General features: G+C 45.4%; 1 long non-coding RNA gene across 1 annotated transcript; it reads right to left on the bottom strand.

Moving 5' to 3' along the window:
- Window positions 1-3,897: 3,897 nt before the first annotated feature.
- Window positions 3,898-23,491, bottom strand: LOC130291213 (uncharacterized). The gene is made up of 3 exons (XR_008847824.1): window positions 23,353-23,491; window positions 17,759-17,900; window positions 3,898-4,049 (listed from the first exon to the last, which is right to left on the bottom strand). It is a non-coding gene; the product is annotated as an uncharacterized LOC130291213 (long non-coding RNA).
- Window positions 23,492-23,589: the final 98 nt, after the last annotated feature.

Here is a 23,589-nt window from a genome sequence, read left to right as displayed (position 1 = left end):
CACCTCTTGTTTGAATAGTTATTGTGTAATTTTATGTCTGATACTTGTCTTTGTTTGTACACCATAATTGTAAGCGCTGTGGAATCTGTAGGCGCTATATAAATAAATAAATAAAAGCAAAGTGCTGTCTTGCAAAAATCTGAAAAAAATTAGTGAAAATAATGAAATTGTCGCATCCACTGAGGATGGAGTTGTGGAACGGCACATCGCACTACATCCCCCGTAACTTCGTCTACTTTTAACCATCATGGTTAATGTGATCCGTTGACGCAGACTATGTATGGTAAGCAAGTGTTCCATATTACCAAAGTTAATGTTCACAATTAAATTTTTTTATCCAAAATATATTAAAATTTTTATGCTCTTTTGTATCTAGAGACAAGCCAGGCTTCGGAGGTACTGGGTGCACACAATTAATACCCTTCGTGATTCACATGGCCACATCGGTAACTATATGTTGAGCTGAGAAGGTACGTGTATATGGTTTAACCCCCAACCCCTTTTTTTTTATTTTATTTTTTTAATCTGTGCCATTTTTTTGTAATTTCTGTCTTCATAGGTATCCTGAAAAATTCCACAACTTCATGAGGATGCCTATGGAGTCCTTCGATTAGCTGCTAGACATTGTTGGTCCACACCTGCGGCATCAGGACACAATGATGCGTCAAGCAATATCACCCACAGCCCGTTTGTTGATCACATTGCGGTAAGTATAGTTTGCTATATGTTTAATTTTCACTTTTTATATCAACCTCTCTCTGCAACCAGGCTTGTTGGTACAGGACAGGCAAACCAAGCAATTGTTTTGGGTCCACGAGCTGGCTGAGGTGCACAGGACAGGGGGTATTATATATGAGGGGCACATGACAGCCCCCCCCCCTCATATCGCCCTCAAATATAATGCCCCCCTGACATGTGCCCCTCAAATATAATGCCATGTCCTATGCCCCTCACATATAATGCCATGTTCTGTGCCCCTCACATATAATGCCATGTCCTGTGCCCCTCACATATAATGCCATGTCCTATGCCCCTCACATATAATGCCCCCTGAGGGGCCAGGACAGTGGGCATTATATGTGAGGGGAACATGACAGTGGCATTATATGTGAGGTGCACAGGACAGGGGGGATATAATGGCCCCTGACATGTGGCCCAAACATATAATGCTCCCCTGACGTGCCCCTCACTTATAATTAACCTTGATAACCCCCTGTCCTTTGCCCCTCACATATAATGCCCCATGTGGGGAGGGGGTCCTCCATGTTTAATTTTTTTGGGGGCCCAAAAATACATTCAAACGGCACTGTCTGTAACGTGTATCCAGAATTGTTGTTCTGTGCGATAGAGTAATCTCATGCAACTACCAGCATGCCGTGATGCAGCCACCTGCTTAGCTGACCCTAAACTACAACTCCCACCATCTCACACCATATTGTTGTATGCTAGAGGGAATGTTAAACTTGCTTGGAGTTGTAGTTTGTGCTCAACTGAAAAACTCTATTGTTTCATGTTTTTATGATAAGTTCCTACATTTTTCTTTTCTCTTTAAGATTTCTTGCCACCGATGAAAGTTTTGCATCGTTGCACCTCCAATTCCGAGTCGGAAAATCTACCGCCTCTGGAATTGGGAGGTCAACATGCAACCTGATTTGGCAAAATTTTCAGCCCATTTCAATGTCCAGTCCAACCCAGGAGACGTGGCTACAGGCAGCAGTAGGCTTTCAGTCTGTAGCCCAATTCCTCAACTGCATAGGCGCTGTCGATGGGAAGCATGTACGAGTGAAGCAGCCACCGCGATCAGTATCACAGTACTTCAATTACAAAAAGTACTTTTCTGTGGTCCTGATGGCGGTGGCTGATGCCAATTATAAGTACATTGCTATTAACGTCGGCACCTATGGTAGTACTGGGGACTCGCGGGTGCTGATGTCATCTGATTTTGGGCGGCAAGTGTTGCAAAATCAGGTCACTCTGCCTCCACCAAGACCTCTTCCGGGTACCACACATCCAGTCCCCTTCGTCATGGTATCGGATGAGGCCTTTCCTCTTATGAATAACCTGCTGCGCCCATACCCACAGAGGGGACTGAATGCCCGGAAGAGAGTATTCAACGAAAGGCTGACCCGGGCACGATGCTTTGTGGAGTGCACCTTCGGGATCATGAGTAGGAAGTGGAGGATCTTTATCTGTGCAATGCAGTTGGATGAGGCCACAGTTGATACAGTCATCAAAGCTGCGTGTATCCTTGTTGTTCTACTAATTTATATTATGTATAAATAGTTGATATTTCTTACAACACCCTATTCTATAAAATGTTGTAACTAAAAAGTTATGTTGTTAGTATTTTTTTAAATACCGATATGTTTTGTGTTATATAAATTATATGTAGAAAATTTTTTTTTGGGCTATAGCAAACATTTATCTCACTTTTATTTTTTTTATTTAGTTCAACAGATGGCAAAATAGAAAGGGATCTGATTGTTTGAAATGGTCAACTCCATAAAATTACAGTGATCCACGACCTACGATGGCCCCGACATACCATAATTTCTACATGCGATGGCCTCTCACAGGCCATAGCATGTTGAAGGCAGCATCAACATAAGATGCTTTTGTATGTCGGTGTCATCGCATAAACGGCTATCCGGCAGCGCAGACTTCTTCAGCTGCTGCAGGATAGCCGTTTAAGGTGCCCCGTGTGGTACGGTGGTTGTCACTCACCTGTACCCGCGCTCTGGACCATCCTCTTCGGGATCCCCTGCATCGCCGACGCTCTCCATCGTTGTCAGCAAGTCACCACACACGCCGTCCCATCATCCAATAAGAGCAGAGTGCGCAGCAACTTGATGAAGGCGATTAAGAGACGCAGCAGAGACGGTCCAGGGACACGGCAACAGCGGTGGAGGGCAACATCCAGGCAGCGGTGAGTGGCGGGGACAGGTCAGTACTGTATAACCTCCTATACCAGTGGTCTTCAACCTGCAGACCTCCAGATGTTGCAAAACTACAACTAAAAGCATGCCCGGACAGTCATTGTTGTCCGGCCATGCTGGGAGTTGTAGTTTTGCAAAATCTGGAGGTTTGCAGGTTGGAGACCACTGTCCTATACTATACTTTACATCATACGATGGTTTCAAAACGATGGTTAAAAATAAAATAAATGAAAACAAGACAATAATTGATTATTCCAAAAAATGTATTACATTACAAAGCTTACCCAACCAACCACCCAACCTTCCGACCTTTAAATGATCCCAACCACCCACCCACCTAAAATTTACAACTCCCCCCCCCCCCCCCCAAAAAAAAAAAAAAAAAAAGAAAGTTTGTTTAGGTACTGACACTTATGCCACGGGGAGATTGAGAACACTGACCAGCGGTGATTTTGATTTGTTTAATCAAGTCCTCTACTGGAGGAAGAGGATCTCCAGAGGCATAGACTGCTGATGCCGCTAGGCAGAATGCCATAAAATCTGGGCGAGAGGCATTTCGTATTTCCCTGCAACGTGCAGCTAGGGTGTATAAAAAATAACCACATTCGTCGTTCTTGTTGACCCTCCGGATGAGAGACAAAGCTTCGCTTTCTACCTCCAATTGTTTGTCTGATATCCAGAGGGTACGATGGGAACGACAATGTGATGGCTTGGAGGAAGGGGGGCGTGTGTCCTGAGATGGAGTCTGAGATGGACCTGGAGCCTCTTCAACTGGAGTCCTTTCAGTGGACTCTGTGGGAGCTTCAACAGCTTGGGATTCTGCTATTGCAGACACTGGAGGATCTTCGACATGTACATCCATAGCAGACTGTTCACCTTGGCCTGCAGGCTGATAATTCCCACTTGTCCTGTTTGAAAAAAACTATTAAAAAAAAAAAAAAAAAAAAAAAACTTACTGTCGAAGTTATCTGGTTGGCACGAGGGAGCGCAGCTGGTCCTCATATGGTATTTTTGGCCTTTTTGAAGGCGATGCTCCAATTGCCTCTTGGTTTTTATTATAGGATTTTATAAAGTAATCCCTTGTGGATTTCCAATGGGTTCTCAATTCTTTTACTGTAAGATTAAAGTGAACAAATAAATAAAAAATAACATGCATGACATCAGCACCACTCTCAAATAAATAGCGTATGGACAGGACAAAAATATATGTCCTTGTGCATTAGTTTAAACCGTACAATGACATGCATTTTCATCATATGGGATTATCGTAACAATGGGATTATATCCCCGTTTGAAATCATGTGTGTATGTATGTTATGTAGAAGATCTGCTACAAGTGCAACATTTTCAGGCATAAATTATGCAAAAAATAAAAATAGGAAATTTATATATGTGCGAAGGTTAATTAATTACTTAATTAACCTGTATTTGTGGGAGGGGCGATATTCACCTTTAAAGCCGGCGGCTCCTCACGCTCTGTACGCCATGGCTCTCGTGTTGTTCGGGTCCGTGACGTCAGACGCCGGTGGAAGGTCCTCGCTGCTCTGTTCCTCCTGCCTCGCGCTCAGCTTCTCTTTCCGTCGGATCGCGCTGCTCATCGTTGTCAAGGTTAGTTCAGGGTGCCAGGTCCGGGGGGTGGCAGCGGGAGTTACCTCCGGAGCTTGTATATTCAGCCAGGAGCTCCGCGGTATCCTCCCGTGCCGCTATGTGTCACAAAACGATCCAGAATGCCGGCACTGTTATCCATTCAGCAGCCGCGGCAGTGTTGCACACTTCCTGCTGCTCGTCTCTGCATACTGGGCGCATATTTTTGTAACATACTATGGTAGGGATTACTGTTATTTTAGCATTTCTGGGTGTTAGCTTTGTTTGCAGCATGCGATGACTACAAGTCTCAGCATGCCTGCTCAGTATATTGCTACTGCATACTTTCTTATGTTTTACATTGTGTACTCAGCTCTGCTTTATTTCCGCTGCACACTCTGCCACTTTATTACACTATTTATTCCGCACAATCGCTCTTTTAATGCCTATGCTGCTACTCATTTTTTTTGTACATTTACGTTGTATACTCCATATGTCACTTTTATGCTTCTGCAGCATACTCTGCTAGTCATGTTATGTATTTATCATTTACGCTGTATAGTCACGTTTCTGTCACATTCTCTGCTTGTTATTTAACCCCTTAAGGACTGAACGATCTCACGTTTTACATTTTCGTTTCTGCTTTGCGGTGGCGTTGGTCATTTTGCCGGAAAGTCCACAGCAAATAAAAAATGTAAAAAAAGGGGGTTCATTGTGCGACAAACTTGAAAAAAAAATGGATCTTGGGGGCTTCGTTTTTGCACAGTGCATTTTTCGGGGGAATTGACGCCTTATCTTTGTTCTGTGGGTCCATACGGTTAAGCTTTGCATGTTACGGTTACGCTTCTGCTGCATTCTCTGCTGTTTTTACTTCATACACTATACAGTTATGTTCCCGTTGCATACTCTGTTATTTACATGTTATATAAACTACTGTGTGCTCAGCTTACTACGGTTACGTTCCTACTGCATACTCTGTCGATTATATATAATGTTATCTGCACAGTTACGCTACTACTGTATACTCCGCTACTTATCATGTGTAAATAACGTTGTTTTCTATATATTCGGTTTTGCCTGCCACTTATTTCACTTCTGTTCTAATACATGTTACATAGTATGTTCTGCTTGGTAACTTATACGGCATATTCTACTAGTCATAGTTATTTACTGTGTTCATTCCTCGCTACTATCTTGGCTTCATACTCTACTGGTTGTGGAGGGCGGTTATGTGGTTTTTACTCTATTCAGTTGGCCTTGCGGTATACTTCGCCAGTATACGCTGCAGGTTTGTTATGTTTATGCTCTTGTGGCATACTCTGCTGGTAGGTTAGGAATATGTGATATATTTTGCTTGGTTATACGGTTAAATTTTACTATTATAGCCACGCTGTGCACCCTGCATTTTTCAGCCCACGTCTGCACCTACTTACTAGACCCAGCATAGTCATACTGTGTGTTTTGCGCGTTGCTATTTCGTTTCCGTTACATACACTTAGTTTTCTTTCTCAGTCTAGCAGTTGTAGGCAGTTCAGTTGTATGAGTGAGTATCTTTTTAGGAAACACATGGTTGCATACGTAGGATTGTTTCTTGCAATTGTTTGTTTTATTTTCGGTCAAGCGGTGTATTTAGGCATGTTTTTCTGATTTCAGTATACCTGTAAGGAAATCTGTTCCCGTGTTAGTGCGTCGTCTTATTGACTCATCGTTCGTTGTTACGGTAATGTTCTTCTTTTCGTTTTCATCCAGGTCTGTTTTAGTATTGTGTTATTTAGTAACTCTCTGTTTTCTTCTAGTCTACCTACTTCATTTGTGGGTAGGTGCTGCTCGGTAATACTTGGCTTCCCCGTTCTTAAAGGGTGTCAACCCTTGGTGCTACATTGATCGGATCACTGGGTCAGGTATGTGCTTGTCGTCTCGTTTAGGTTATGGTTTAGTGTTATTCACTTGTTTCTGTTTATCTGTACATTGTAATCTCAATATTTTCCAGATCCATAGCCTTCTAGGCCTCAAATCCGTCATTTTGCGTGAGTTCGTTGTTCTCTCATCCTAGGCCCAGTCGTTTTATAGGTATTATAAAAAATATTTAAAAAATCTTAAATAACGTCATGTTTTGTGTACGTGCAGGTTGATTATTCTTCTCCCAACTCGTCTTTGGGCCTCGGTTCATATCCTTCCACCGACTCAACTCGTCTTTGGGTCTTCGTGTGGATCCGTATTAGCATATGCTTTTAGTTATGTGCTTGTTTTTATTCAGCAGTTGTCCATGTACGCTCATCTACGGTTACAGGTATGTGCAGTCTACACTCCTAGTGGTGGTAGTAGATATTTTGCTTATACGGCTCTCCTTTAGCTTGCAGAGTTCAGTCTGGTGGTGTTCTCACCTCACCTCGTTTTCTCCGTTGGTCCAGCGCCCTGTTCGGGTCGATTCTAGTCCACGACGTTCAGTAGTTAAGGTTGGTAATTTATTCCTTCAGGTATTGTTTTAAGCAGGATCGTGGTTCTCATTCGTTTTTTCTTTTAGGCTCATTCACTTTGGACTTTCAGGAAGCATAGGTAGTAGTCATGTGTTTTAGTTTATTACCCATCACGTCCTTGGGTAAACTTTTACCCCCTGCCCATCACATCTTTGGGCCAGGGATTCGTTTCGTTATCAGTAACTTTCACGTATCAAGTTGTCAGCACGCTTTTTTGTCACTACACGGCACTCTTCACTTTTCAAGTCTGTTACGTTTTCAGACTAAGCTTCTTCAGTATTATGTACATAGCGTCGGTGGCTTTGGTGGTCTTGTTCTGGTAAGTGAGTTACACTTTGGTTTATTTGACACTTGTTAATGGCAGGGTCTGATCATTGTGTATCTAATTTTTCAGAAATGTCTCGCGCTTCAGACATTGAAGATGCAGCCTCTGTTCTGGACAACGTTGCTAGAACATCTGATCACGGTAGCATCCCGTCACTTCGTAGCTGGACTATTCCCAAGCTGAAGGCTGAACGTGTCTGCAAAGGCATTCCGTTCCCTGCCACTGCTCGCAAGGCGGAACTTTATCGTACATTGGTCTCTGACCAGTCGGGACCTAGTGACCAAGCAGGCACCAGCAGTGGAGAAGTATCCATGCAGACACTTAATACATCCATTCTGCAATTGCATACGTTAATTAATTCACTGTGTTCTAGAGTTGATACCTTGGAGAGTAAAAATTCTGAGGTTCCCGCTCCAGCTCCAGTGGTGGATTCGGCTCCCGCCGTACCTCAGACTTCCATTGCCCCTCAATCTTCTGTCACTCCGCAGGCTTCAGTATTACCGGTTGGTCTTAATATACTCGTGCCAAATATCGCACCAGCTAATTTTATCCCGGCTAATCTGAAGAAGGACATTCTCAATGGTAAGGATGTTAATCTCGCTTCCTTGCTTATTGCATCTCATGATGTCTCCGAAAACAAGACTATGGCGTTTGCCATTTATCGTGACGTCGTATGCTCAGTCAAGCCAGAGAGACGCGAAGAGCTTGATATGTACCTTTACAAAGTTACCAAGTTAGCACATAAGTACGGTGGGTCTACGTTTTAAGACTACCATAAATCTTTTTCAGCTAAGGCGGCAGCAGCTCTGGTTCAATATAATTACACAGTTAACTGGGCGTTGGTTGATACCGATATTTTCTGCAATCATTTTGCAGGCCTTAAAGCACCAGTTTGTTCTCGGTGTCAATCTATCACACATACCACTGAATGGTGCAATACAGTTAATTCTCCATCCGAAGTATCTCCCGGTATGTCTTCATCCACATTCCAGCCTAGAAATCAGAAACATGCCGGCTTAACTGACAAACTGGGTAGACCCATTAAATACCTTGGGAAATCGCAAATTTGTAATAATTATAAACTTGGGTCATGCAATTATAACCAGTGTGGACTCTTGCATGTCTGCGCAGTCTGCTTCAGAGCCCATCCGAAGTCCAGTTGTCCACAGAAGTCAAAAGCATGACTAGCAGTAATAGATGTGTTATGTTTAGAATATTTTCTGGCTGATCACCCAGATAAACGTTTTGTTCAATTTTTGGTCAATGGGTTCCAGTCAGGTTTCCACACGGGCTTCATTACTTTACCCTCTGTTACTTATGAATGTGACAATTTACGTTCTGCTCTAAGGGATCCTGTTATTGTTGATACCCTGATACAAGCAGAAATAGACAAGGGTTTCATTATTGGTCCTTTTGATGAGTCCCCATTTGATGTTTGGAGAGTAAGTCCGTTGGGGTTGGTGACTGGGAAATTCAGTAATAAACACCGTTTAATTTATGATTTGTCCGCCCCTTACTTTGCACACACACCTAGTTTGAATTCCCTTATCCCTGCAGAAGAGTTCTCCTTGAAGTATGCTTCCATAGATGAGGCAATAGCTGTGATTTTGAGCATGGGCGGTAATACGTGGCTGTCCAAGATTGATATCTCTGATGCCTTTAAACTCCTGCCTATTATGCCTCAGTTATGGAAGTGGCATGGTATTAACCCTTTAACGACGCAGGACGTATATTTACATCCTGCGCCGGCTCCCGCGATATGAAGAGGGGTCGTGCTGCGACCCCGCATCACATCGCGTCGGTCCCGGCACTCATCAACGGCCGGGACCCGCAGCTAATACCACACATCGCCGATCGCGGCGATGTGCGGTATTAACCCTTTAGAAGCGGCAGTCAAAGGTGACCGCCGTTTCTAAAGCGAAAGTGAAAGAATCCCAGCTAGTCAGTCAGGCTGTTCGGGACCGCCGCGGTGAAATTGCGGCATTCCGAACAGCTTGCAGGACACCGGGAGGGCCCTTACCTGCCTCCTCGGTGTCCGATCGACGAATGACTGCTCCGTGCCTGAGATCCTGGCAGGAGCAGTCAAGCGCCGATAACACTGATCACAGGCGTGTTAATACACGCCTGTGATCAGGATGAGAGATCAGTGTGTGCAGTGTTATAGGTCGCTATGGGACCTATAACACTGCAAAAAAATAAGTAAAAAAAAAAGTGTTAATAAAGGTCATTTAACCCCTTCCCTAATAAAAGTTTGAAACACCCCCCTTTTCCCATAAAAAAAAATAAACAGTGTAAATAAAAATAAAAATAAACATATGTGGTATCGCCGCGTGCATAAATGTCCGAACTATAAAAATATATCATTAATTAAACCGCACGGTCAATGGCGTACGCGCCAAAAAATTCCAAAGTCCAAAAGAGTGTAATTTGGTCACTTTTTATACCATTAAAAAATGAATAAAAAGTGATCAAAAAGTCCGATCAAAACAACAATTGTACCGATAAAAACTTCAGATCACGGTGCAAAAAAAGTTATAGGGGTCAGAAGAGGACATTTTTAAACGTATACATTTTCCTGCATGTAGTTATGATTTTTTCCAGAAGTATGACAAAATCAAACCTATATAAGTAGGGTATCATTTTAACCGTATGGACCTACAGAATAATGATAAGGTGTTATTTTTACCGAAATATGCACTGCGTAGAAATGGAAGCCCCCAAAAATTAAAAAATTGCGTTTTTTCTTTGATTTTGTCGCACAATAATTTTTTTTCCGTTTCGTCGTGAATTTTTGGGTAAAATGGCTGATGTCACTGCAAAGTAGAATTGGTGACGCAAAAAATAAGCCATAATATGGATTTTTAGGTGGAAAATTGAAAGGGTTATGATTTTTAAAAGGTAAGGAGGAAAAAACGAAAGTGCAAAAACGGAAAAAAACCTGAGTCAATAAGGGGTTAAGTGGCGCAACAAGTATTATTTTGCGGTTAAGTTAACATTTGGTTCTAGGAGCAGTCCTTAGTTGTTTGATAAATTTGCGCAATCCCTACACTGGCTCCTGGAAAACAGATTTGACTGTTCCCATGTTATTCACTACTTAGACGACTTTTTGTTTATTGAGCCAGGTGATACGTGCCTTAGAGACTTGAGAACCTCGTTAGCAGTGTTTCAGCAACTGGCTGTTCCGGTGTCGGATAAAAAGGTGGAGGGCCCTTGTAAGTCACTGACTTTTTTAGGTATTGTCCTGGACACTCAGGCCATGGAAGCTAGGTTACCATTTGACAAGCTCTCACGCATTAGAGAAACCATGCACAATCTTGCTAATTCGCCCCGGGTGACCAAGGTGGAACTACAATCCATTCTCGGTATGTTGAACTTTGCCATGCATGTGATTCCACAGGGTAGGAGTTTCGTTTCTAGGTTGTTAGACGCTATGAACTCTGTGCCTGGTCAGAACGACTGTCACGATGCCGGCTGGCAGGTAGTGGATCCTCTGTGCCAGAGAGGGATTGGCGTGGACCGTGCTAGAGGATCGGTTCTAAGTCACTACTGGTTTTCACCAGAGCCCGCCGCAAAGCGGGATGGTCTTGCTGCGGCGGTAGTGACCAGGTCGTATCCCCTAGCAACGGCTCAACCTCTCTGGCTGCTGAAGATAGGCGCGGTACAAGGGAGTAGACAGAAGCAAGGTCGGACGTAGCAGAAGGTCGGGGCAGGCAGCAAGGATCGTAGTCAGGGGCAACGGCAGAAGGTCTGGAATCACAGGCAAGGAACACACAAGGAACGCTTTCACTGGCACTAGGGCAACAAGATCCGGCGAGGGAGTGAAGGGGAAGTGAGGTGATATAGGGAAGTGCACAGGTGTAAACACTAATTGGAACCACTGCACCAATCAGCGGTGCAGTGGCCCTTTAAATCGCAAAGACCCGGCGCGCGCGCGCCCTAGGGAGCGGGGCCGCGCGCGCCGGGACAGAACTGACGGGGAGCGAGTAAGGTACGGGAGCCGGGGTGCGCATCGCGAGCGGGCGCTACCCGCATCGCGAATCGCATCCCGGCCGGAGGTAGTAACGCAGCGCCCCGGGTCCGTGGAACCGACCGGGGCGCTGCAGTGAGGGAAGTGTAGCGAGCGCTCCGGGGAGGAGCGAGGACCCGGAGCGCTCGGCGTAACAGTACCCCCCCCCTTGGGTCTCCCCCTCTTCTTGGGGCCTGAGAACCTGAGGATCAGACTTTTGTCCAGGATATTGTCCTCAGGTTCCCAGGACCTCTCTTCTGGACCACAACCCTCCCAATCCACTAAAAAAAAAGTTCTTCCCCTGACCTTTTTAGAGGCCAAAATCTCTTTGACAGAGAAGATGTCCGAGGAGCCGGAAACAGGAGTGGGAGGAACAGATTTAGGAGAAAAACGGTTGAGGATGAGAGGTTTAAGAAGAGAGACGTGAAAGGCATTAGGGATACGAAGAGAAGGAGGAAGAAGAAGTTTGTAAGAGACAGGATTAATTTGACACAAAACTTTAAAAGGACCAAGATAGCGTGGTCCCAACTTATAGCTCGGGACACGGAAACGGACATATTTAGCGGAGAGCCATACCTTGTCTCCAGGGGAAAAAATGGGAGGAGCTCTTCTTTTCTTATCTGCGAATCTCTTCATGCGAGAAGAAGCCTGTAAGAGAGAATTTTGGGTCTCTTTCCATATGGTGGAAAGATCACGAGAAATTTCATCCACAGCGGGCAGACCAGAGGGCAAGGGGGTAGGGAGGGGGGGAAGAGGGTGACGGCCGTACACCACGAAAAACGGAGATTTGGAGGAAGATTCAGAGATTCTGAAATTATACGAGAATTCGGCCCAAGGTAGAAGATCTGCCCAGTCATCCTGGCGGGAGGAGACAAAATGTCGTAAATAGTCACCCAAGATCTGGTTAATTCTCTCTACTTGTCCATTGGATTGAGGATGGTATGCAGAAGAAAAATTTAATTTAATCTTGAGTTGTTTACAGAGAGCCCTCCAGAATTTAGACACAAATTGGACGCCTCTATCCGAGACGATCTGTGTAGGCAACCCGTGAAGACGAAAAATGTGTACAAAAAATTGTTTAGCCAACTGAGGCGCTGAAGGAAGACCAGGAAGAGGGATGAAATGTGCCATTTTGGAGAATCGATCAACGACCACCCAAATAACAGTGTTGCCATGGGATGGGGGTAAGTCAGTAATAAAATCCATACCAATCAGAGACCAAGGTTGTTCGGGGACAGGTAGAGGATGAAGAAAACCAGCGGGCTTCTGGCGAGGAGTCTTATCCCGGGCACAGATAGTGCAGGCTCGCACAAAGTCCACCACATCAGTCTCTAGAGTCGGCCACCAATAGAAGCGAGAGATGAGTTGCACAGATTTCTTGATGCCCGCATGACCTGCGAGATGGGAGGAGTGACCCCATTTGAGGATCCCAAGGCGTTGGCGTGGAGAAACAAAGGTCTTTCCTGGAGGAGTTTGCCTGATGGAGGCTGGAGAAGTGGAAATCAGGCAGTCAGGAGGAATGATGTGTTGAGGAGAGAGTTCAATTTCAGAGGCATCTGAGGAACGAGAGAGAGCATCGGCCCTAATGTTTTTATCAGCAGGCCGAAAGTGAATTTCAAAATTAAATCGGGCAAAGAACAGAGACCACCTGGCCTGACGAGGATTCAGCCGTTGGGCAGACTGGAGGTAGGAGAGGTTCTTGTGATCGGTGTAAATAATAACTGGAAATCTTGATCCCTCCAGCAGATGCCTCCATTCCTCAAGTGCTAATTTAATGGCTAGAAGCTCTCGATCCCCGATGGAGTAGTTCCTCTCCGCCGGAGAGAAGGTCCTGGAAAAAAAACCACAAGTAACAGCATGCCCGGAAGAGTTTTTTTGTAGAAGGACAGCTCCAGCTCCCACTGAGGAGGCATCAACCTCCAATAGGAAGGGTTTAGATGGGTCAGGTCTGGAGAGCACGGGAGCCGAAGAAAAGGCAGACTTGAGTCGTTTAAAGGCGTCTTCCGCTTGAGGAGGCCAAGACTTGGGATCGGCATTTTTTTTTGTTAAAGCCACAATAGGAGCCACAATGGTAGAAAAATGTGGAATAAATTGCCTGTAATAATTGGCGAACCCCAAAAAACGTTGGATGGCACGGAGTCCGGAGGGGCGTGGCCAATCTAAGACGGCAGAGAGTTTATCTGGGTCCATTTGTAGTCCCTGGCCAGAGACCAAGTATCCTAGAAAAGGAAGAGATTGGCATTCAAACAGACATTTCTCTATTTTGGCATAGAGTTGATTATCACGAAGTCTCTGAAGAACCATACGGACATGCTGGCGGTGTTCTTCAAGATTGGCAGAAAAAATCAGGATATCGTCCAGATATACAACAACACAGGAGTATAGTAGATCACGAAAAATTTCATTAACAAAGTCTTGGAAGACGGCAGGGGCGTTGCATAGACCAAAGGGCATGACCAGATACTCAAAGTGTCCATCTCTGGTGTTAAATGCCGTTTTCCATTCATCCCCCTCTCTGATGCGGATGAGATTATAAGCACCTCTTAAGTCCAGTTTGGTAAAAATATGGGCACCTTGGAGACGATCAAAGAGTTCAGAGATGAGGGGTAGGGGGTAGCGGTTCTTAACCGTGATTTTATTAAGACCGCGGTAGTCAATGCAAGGACGTAGAGAGCCATCTTTTTTGGACACAAAGAAAAATCCGGCTCCGGCAGGAGAGGAGGATTTACGGATAAAGCCCTTTTTTAAATTTTCTTGGACGTATTCAGACATGGCAAGAGTCTCTGGGACGGACAGAGGATAGATTCTGCCCCGGGGTGGAGTAGTGCCCGGGAGGAGGTCAATGGGACAATCATAAGGCCTGTGAGGAGGTAGAGTCTCAGCTTGTTTTTTGCAAAAAACGTCCGCAAAGTCCATATAGGCCTTAGGGAGACCGGTTACATGAGGAAGCACAGGGACACGGCAAGGTTTACTGGGAACCGGTTTTAAGCAGTCCTTGGAACAAGAGGGCCCCCAACTCTTGATCTCCCCAGTGGACCAATCCAGGATTGGGGAATGGAGTTGAAGCCAGGGAAGTCCAAGAAGGATTTCAGAAGTGCAATTGGGGAGGACCAACAGTTCAATCCTCTCGTGATGAGATCCGATGCACATTAGAAGGGGCTCCGTGCGGAAACGTATAGTACAGTCCAATCTTTCATTGTTTACACAATTGATGTAGAGGGGTCTGGCGAGACTGGTCACCGGGATGTTGAACCTGTTGACGAGAGAGGCTAAGATGAAATTTCCTGCAGATCCAGAGTCCAAGAAGGCCACAGCAGAGAAGGAGAAGGCAGAGGCAGACATCCGCACAGGCACAGTAAGACGTGGAGAAGCAGAGTAGACATCAAGGACTGTCTCACCTTTGTGCGGAGTCAGCGGACGTCTTTCCAGGCGGGGAGGACGGATAGGACAATCCTTCAGGAAGTGTTCGGTACTAGCACAGTACAGGCAGAGATTCTCCATGCGGCGTCGTGTCCTCTCTTGGGGTGTCAGGCGAGACCGGTCGACCTGCATAGCCTCCACGGCGGGAGGCACAGGAACAGATTGCAGGGGACCAGAGGAGAGAGGAGCCGGGGAGAAGAAACGCCTCGTGCGAACAGAGTCCATATCCTGGCGGAGCTCCTGACGCCGTTCGGAAAAACGCATGTCAATGCGAGTGGCAAGATGGATGAGTTCATGTAGGTTAGCAGGGATTTCTCGTGCGGCCAGAACATCTTTAATGTTGCTGGATAGGCCTTTTTTAAAGGTCGCGCAGAGTGCCTCATTATTCCAGGATAATTCTGAAGCAAGGGTACGGAACTGTACGGCATACTCGCCAACGGAAGAATTACCCTGGACCAGGTTCAACAGGGCAGTCTCAGCAGAAGAGGCTCGGGCAGGTTCCTCAAAGACACTTCGAATCTCCGAGAAGAAGGAGTGTACAGAGGCAGTGACGGGGTCATTGCGGTCCCAGAGCGGTGTGGCCCAAGCCAGGGCTTTTCCAGACAGCAGGCTGACTACGAAAGCCACCTTAGACCTTTCAGTGGGGAACTGGTCCGACATCATCTCCAAGTGTAATGAACATTGGGAAAGAAAGCCACGGCAAAACTTAGAGTCCCCATCAAATTTATCCGGCAAGGATAGTCGTATTCCAGAAGCGGCCACTCGCTGCGGAGGAGGTACAGGAGCTGGCGGAGGAGATGATTGCTGGAGCTGTGGTAGTAACTGTTGTAGCATAACAGTCAGTTGAGACAGCTGTTGGCCTTGTTGCGCAATCTGTTGTGACTGCTGGGCGACCACCGTGGTGAGGTCAGCGACAACTGGCAGAGGAACTTCAGCGGGATCCATGGCCGGATCTACTGTCACGATGCCGGCTGGCAGGTAGTGGATCCTCTGTGCCAGAGAGGGATTGGCGTGGACCGTGCTAGAGGATCGGTTCTAAGTCACTACTGGTTTTCACCAGAGCCCGCCGCAAAGCGGGATGGTCTTGCTGCGGCGGTAGTGACCAGGTCGTATCCCCTAGCAACGGCTCAACCTCTCTGGCTGCTGAAGATAGGCGCGGTACAAGGGAGTAGACAGAAGCAAGGTCGGACGTAGCAGAAGGTCGGGGCAGGCAGCAAGGATCGTAGTCAGGGGCAACGGCAGAAGGTCTGGAATCACAGGCAAGGAACACACAAGGAACGCTTTCACTGGCACTAGGGCAACAAGATCCGGCGAGGGAGTGAAGGGGAAGTGAGGTGATATAGGGAAGTGCACAGGTGTAAACACTAATTGGAACCACTGCACCAATCAGCGGTGCAGTGGCCCTTTAAATCGCAAAGACCCGGCGCGCGCGCGCCCTAGGGAGCGGGGCCGCGCGCGCCGGGACAGAACTGACGGGGAGCGAGTAAGGTACGGGAGCCGGGGTGCGCATCGCGAGCGGGCGCTACCCGCATCGCGAATCGCATCCCGGCCGGAGGTAGTAACGCAGCGCCCCGGGTCCGTGGAACCGACCGGGGCGCTGCAGTGAGGGAAGTGTAGCGAGCGCTCCGGGGAGGAGCGAGGACCCGGAGCGCTCGGCGTAACAACGACATAGTCACTCAACACTCAGAAAGTTTACCGTACAGCCTCTAATCTGTTTTCCAAATTCTGTCAGTCTCACTCACATGATGATTTTCTTTCAGTGCCTTTTCTTTTAGGTTTTATAGGGGTTTGCCACTCCTCCTTACAGCTGGCATATAACACTATAAAAATATATTTGGCGGGCATTCAACACTTTGTTACTCTAAAGTTCCCAGATAGGGCATCACTGTTCTCATCGCATGCTATTAAGGCTGCTCTTAAGGGAGTTGCCAAAAGTAGAGTACCCAAGCCTCCGGGTAGGCAGCCTATTTCAGGGTCACTGTTTAGGGAATTGTCAGTTGCTCTTGATTGCTCTCCGTTTGGTCTAGGTAATAGTTTAACACTAAAAGCTGCTCTTTCCTTAGGCTACTATGGCTTCCTGAGGCCAGGCGAATTTACGTGTAAAACCAGTACCACGTCATTTCTTAAGTTGGGTCAGTTGCAGTGGGTCATGGATCATTACGCTCTCATACTTTACGAAACAAAGACATCACTTCCCGGTCAGGAGGTGCATGTCAAATATTTTAAAACCTCTCACAAATGGTGTCCAGTGTCGGTCATTAACTCGTTACTTGCATTCCGTATGCATGCCAATCCAGAGAGCCTGTTGTTGTTATTTAATAATGTTGCCTTTACTACCTCAGTTTTCGTACGTTATTTACGTGTTTTGGTTAAATCTTTAGGCCATGATGCTTCAGTTATATCCGGTCATTCATTACGAATAGGGGCAGCAGCATCGGCTTCCCTTCATGGTGTTCCTGCACACGTTATCAGGAAATTAGGTCGCTGGAGGTCCAGCACGTATATTCCAAATCCGAAATCGGAAAGGCAGTATGCTTTTGAATCTCTTGTGTTGTGATTGCTAATAAAGCTTTGTGTTCTGATTTCTGAGTTTTGCCCTCTTATTTACCCAAGGTGTACCCTTACGCGGCAGTATATGGCACAATTCAGACTGCTTAGTCAAGTTAAGTTAGTTATAGTTATGTAGGCTCGCTATTCTGTAGCACTGAGCACAAATGCGAAGGTTAATTAATTACTTAATTAACCTGTATTTGTGGGAGGGGCGGTATTCACCTTTAAAGCCGACGGCTCCTCACGCTCTGTACACCACGGCTCTCGTGTTGTCCCACCCTGCCCTCCCCTCTTTTCTTCTCTCTGCTCTCATTTAAGGTATGCCCTCTTATTTATCCAAGGTGTACCCTTACGCGGCAGTATATGGCACAATTCAGACTGTCTAGTCAAGTTAAGTTAGTTATAGTTAGGTAGGCTCGCTATTCTGTAGCACTGAGCACAAATTATATATATAACTCACATATGTCTTCTTGTAAGTGCTCTGACATTTTGTTGAAATTATCATACATGGCCTCTGCCATCGACTTCCAAGCATTGTAAATGCACATCCGGTTAAAATGGTTGGGGTCTTTCGGATCCCACAATAATGGTCGTGACTGAACCTGTGCAAAAAAATAAATAAGTAAAAGAAGAACGGAAGAAATAAGGATATACACTGGACAATCTACTATTGACACGAAGGGGTACTTGGCTACCATGCGCCGGAAGTCCATTCCCCCGCGTCCATAAATTTAATGTTAACACAGTGTGCGGGCTTTCGTAGGTCCGCCCCACGTGACTGCATGCTCGCCGCCTCAATGAAAGCATAAGTGAAGGGGGCATGACTGCCTTTAACTTTTCTGGAGGGGGAGGATGTGATGTCACAAGGGGGCGGACATGAACACCAAAGTCCGCACACTGCGTTCGGAACATTAAAGTTATGGACGCAGGGGAGTGGAGTACCACTTTAAAAATAATACAATGCTAAGTGATTTTTTTGCATTTTTATCAACTGGGTGGAAATTATTTTTCACATGTGCTAAAACAAATATAATATTGCACAAGTTTGCAACCCCACAGATTTAGTAAAGTTTCCCATTATCAAACAATCAGGGTGCAAAGTACTCAGAGAAATAACAGTGTTTCCCAAACAGGGTGCCTGCAGCTGTTGCAAAACAACAAGTACCAGCATGCCACGAAAGCCCACGGCTGTCCGGGCATGTTAGGAGCAACAGTTGTAGGCACCCTGGTTGTTAAACACCGAACTAAGCAAACAGCTTAGTTGGTATGGGCAAATGGGTTGAACTTGGTAATATGCACATGAGCACATGGCTACTTAAAAAATATAGGATAGGCTCTAAAAACAAATTTAAACATACCTCTATGATCAGTTCGTCCAGATCAACTTGGAATTTCTTAGAAGACTTATTTTTTGACATTTTGGGGCTTATATACCACTTGCAGCAAACTCACAGGTGTATGCTCTTGATTTCTGAGTAGCAGAATCATAAAATGGCCGATTTGGCCCTCCCACAAACCCTCCCCTTCCTTCTTCCCCATTTCCACGCGCAATTCCGCACGCAATTCCGCGCACGAATTTCGCGCAAATCTAAATGTAGTTTTTTCTGATGTCGTTTTTTCAGCTTGAATTCCTCTCGAATTACTACGTGAACGCACCAGCATCACAAGGCCAGACAACATTATAAAAAATATATATATTAACTGTGAAAACCTTTGACCCTGCCCAGAGTCAAAAATCCCACCCCTAAAACTTAACCTTTATTAGGTACTTTGTAAAAGGAACATTTGTGAGTGGGCTTTAAAACCACGGGCCCTGTACACAGTTACAATGTCACATAAACTTGATCACATAGTCTTATTGTGGTATCACATACAACAGTGGCCTGCAGTACAACTGTGTATAGAGTGTTGCAGAGCTCCCCTGGTAAAACAGCAGAAATGCTCCCTCTACATGTTTCTTTACCAACGTGATGTCTTCAGGAGGGAATTTGGTCTTTACCTACACTAACATTACAGACAAAAAAAATACTGAAAAATGGGACAAAAATCCTTTAAAAAAAAATCATAGAGAGGCCAAACTTACTGGTTACTGGTACAAGAGCAGCTTAGACACCTATTCCCACTATGATGCAGTTCAGCCACAATGATATATAAAGGGATGTCACACAAAGGCAGAATACTGATGAACAACCACTCACACGCCTCCTATTCATGAGGGGGGGGGGGGGGGGTAGCTGCTTAGTATTCTAGTTGCACACAGTAGGCTAATACTAAGCAGCTCTTGTTCACCCACAATCTTCTAGAGCTTCATGATGTCACCATTCCTGCTTCTCTGCAGTGTCACTTTGCTAGCAGCAATGACATCACGAAGCTCTGCTCATGCTTCAAGTAGGTCCCCAGACAGAAGATACAGAAGAAGATAGTGGGAGAACCGGAGCACGGAACAGGATCAGGTAAGTATGGCTGTCTGTACCGACAGGTTAGTGCAGGTGAAACTGATGACAGATTTCCTTTAAGAACCTACCTTGGTCAGCTCAGTAAACAGATCTGAATAATATTGAGCTTGTATGGGATATTCTAGAGAACAAGGTAAAAAAAAATACAGAAAAGTGCGCTTCTTTGTGTATTATCCCTAGGTGGGAACTATTGATAACTACAGCTCATGAGGCCAACCCAAAATGTACTCACCTTTTAGGGTTGTGCAGATTAGACATAACTCTGCTAAGCATAAAATTATGGTAAATCACTGCAGAACAATGTTAGGACTAGATTCCCACCATCTCTTTTCTTCAGGAAATTAACATCTGTATTAATTTTAGTATTTGAAAAGTTATATAAAATTGACATACTTTAAATGTTGTTCCTGATTTTAATTTGTCTACTCTTAAATCCGTACAATGTAATGTTGCTCAGTCTTGCACTGGCTATAGGTATTGACATGCCCTTACACAACATATATTATATTGTTTATTGGATGGATTTTTAAAATTTGGAGTCAACAATTATTTGTCATGTTCCTCAAACCATTCCTGAACTACATTTCTACAGTACGATAGGAAGCATTATACTGCTCAGGGGCCACTGCCATTAGGGAATACCATTGCCATGAGTGGGTTTACCTATGTGCAAAGGTGTCTAGTAACATCCATACAAATGCCAGGACCAAAGGTTTCCCAGCAGAATATTGACCAGAGGGTCGTGCTACCTTATTAGAATTTGATTAATCAGACTGGGCAACCTTCTTCCATTGCTCCATGCTCATATGCCTATTGTAGGCACTTTCAGGACATGAACATTGCTTCTGTCTGACACAGAAATCTACAACACACTGGGGGAGATCTATCAAAACCTGTCCAGAGGAAAAAGTTGCCCATAGCAACTAATCAGATTGCTTCGTTCATTTTTAAAGGGGCCTGGAAAAATGAAAGAAGCAATCTGATTGGTTGCTATGGGCAACTCATCAACTTTTTCTCTGGGCAGATTTTGATAAATCTCCCCAAATGTGTTCTGACATGTTTCTTTCATTGCCAGTATTAAAGGAGTGATACAGTATCAATAAACGTATCCCCTAGCTGCAGCATAGGGGTTAAGTGTTTGATCCCTGGAGGTCCAACCGCTGGGCCCTCGTAATCTCCTGTACGGTGCCCTACTCTCCTCATGAGGGAGGCGTGTTGACCACCATGCATCTCTATGGGAGATTATTTAACAGTAGTAAAATAACAATAGCGCTGCGGAATCTGTAGGCGCTATATAAATAAAAATAAATAAATAATAACAATTTATATAAATTGGGTATTACTGTAATTGTACTGACCCATAGAATAAAGATAACATGTCTGTTTCACTGTGCTGAAGTACTGATGTACACCTTTATTATTATTATTTAATTTTTTTTACCTCTATAATTTTCCTTACCCCTATATGCCCGGGCAGCAAAAAAAAAAAAAAGACCAAAAACTTTAACATACCTCCCGCAGCTCCCTCAATGCCCAAGAATTGGTTTCCCGGCCTCTGGCCCAATCTTCTTCTGGCTTCATGTGCCCGACACATAACACTGTGGCAAAGGTTATTGTAGGCTGGAGCAATGTTCCTCCTTGGTTGGTGATAGGCTGAGCGGCAGGATGATGTAACGGACACAGCTACCAGGAAGAAGGCCAGCCCTTTACCTAACCTCCCGCAGCTCCCTCAATGCCCAAGAATTGGTTTCCCGGCCTCTGGCCCAATCTTCTTCTGGCTTCATGTGCCCGACACATAACACTGTGGCTCAGGTTATTGTAGGCTGGAGCAATGTTCCTCCTTGGTTGGTGATAGGCTTAGCGGCAGGATGATGTAACGGACACAGCTACCAGGAAGAAGGCCAGCCCTTTACCTAACACTGCTGCTCAGCCTATCAACAGCTAATGCGGGACATCTCTGCTGCTGGCGATTACCTGATTACATGTCAGGCACCAAAAGCCGAAAGAAGACTGATTCTTGGGCATCAGGGAGTTGCAGGAGGTTAGTTAAAGGTTACATAGTTACATAGTTAGTATGGTTGAAAAAAGAGATACATCCATCAAGTTCAACCAAGGAATTGAAGGGAAGGGGTTTGGTTAGAAGAAGGGGAAGGGATGTGATTTTATATTTCTTATAGTTATTATTGTTATTCTGGCAGCCCGGGCATAAAGGGGTAAGAAAAATTTCCACTGGAGTTCTCATTTGATAAACTGGAACATGCAATTGCTTGTTCAATACCAAACCATAATCATTACTGTCCTGCTCTCCTAACAGAAACTTTTTTTTAAATCAACTGGGGCCAGAAAGTTGAACAGATTTGTAAATTACTTAAAAATTCTTAATACTACAGAGGAAATTCTTTTCTTTTAGGATTTCTTTTCTGTCACAACCACAGTGCTCTGCTGACACCTCTGTCCATTTTAGGAACTGTCCAGAGCAGCATATGTTCGCTATGGGGATTTTCTCCTGCTCTGGACAGTTCCTGACATGGACAGAGGTGTCAGCAGAGAGCACTGTGATTGTGACAGATAAGAAATCCAAAAAGAAAAGACTTTCCTCTGTAGTATACAGCCGCTAATAAGTACTGGAAGGATGGAGATTTTTTAATAGAAGTAATTTACAAATCTGTTTAACTTTCTGACATCAGTTGATTAAATTAAAAAAAAAATACAGTTTTCCACCGGAGTACCCCTTTAAAGGGGTTCTCCGATGCTTAAACATCTTATCCCCTATCCAAAGGATAGGGGATAAGATGCCTGATCGCGGGAGTCCCGCCGCTGGGGACCCCCGGGATCATGCACGTGGCACTCCGTTTGTAATCAGTCCCCGGAGCGTGTTCGCTCCGGGTCTGATTATGGGCGACCACAGGGCGGGCGGCGTGTGACGTCACGCCTGCGTGTGACGTCACGCTCCGCCCCGCAATGCAAGCCTACGGGAGGGGGCATGATAGCTATCACGCCCCCTGCCGTAGGCTTGCATTGAGGGGCGGAGCGTGACGTCACACGCCGGCGCAGGCGTGAAGTCACACACCGCCCGCCCTGTAGTCGCCCGTAATCAGACCCGGAGCGAACATGCATAGACATGAATGGAGGCGGTGTGGCGGCTGTAGTCGCCTGTCATCCAGCATGGAGCGAAGTTTGCTCTGTGCACAGATGACTGGGATGTCGCAGTGGAGGTCATGGGGGTCCCCGGCGGCAGGACCCCCACGATTAGACATCTAATCCCCTATCCTTTGGATGTTTTCCAGAGGAGTACCCCTTTAAGGAGTTAAATCATAAGACTGTTGTTTGAGGCTCAAAAATATGCTTGTCCTTTGAGCAAAAAATGTCCATGATTTTTTTAAGCCTTTGAAGCATTTCTATGCACTTTTTTAATAGAATTTTTTCCCTTTTGTATCTGTCCCATTTGCGGATTTTGCGGTCGCTTATGGAAATGAGGTCTTTGCTTTCAATCTTGGAGTGTTAGGAAATGTTTACAGGCAAAAAAAAAAAAAAAAGTTAAAAGTCAAGAAAAGGTCAATTCAAACATCTTCATCATTAAGATGTAAAATAACTACACCTGAGCTGCCATTAAAGTCAATGGGGAAAAGGTTTTTTCAGGAGTTCATTACTGCAGTTCAGGTCCCGTCAGTAGGTGGTGAGGGGGACCTAGTGAGGACTTTGCTCTGGGGCCCCTAGAAGTGTACAGCGGGCCCGGGGGTCCTTACACCTGCTTGGAGAAGGACGCGTCAAGGACTTTATTGCAGGTGATAAATGAGGCTCCTTCAGGATGAAGTGACCGGAGGACGGGGGTGAG

This window comes from Hyla sarda, chromosome 9 (assembly GCF_029499605.1).
Source record: "Hyla sarda isolate aHylSar1 chromosome 9, aHylSar1.hap1, whole genome shotgun sequence".
Taxonomy (NCBI): Eukaryota; Metazoa; Chordata; class Amphibia; order Anura; family Hylidae; genus Hyla; species Hyla sarda.
Note: the sequence above shows the minus strand (reverse complement) of the source record. Positions and strands in the feature narration are given on the sequence as shown.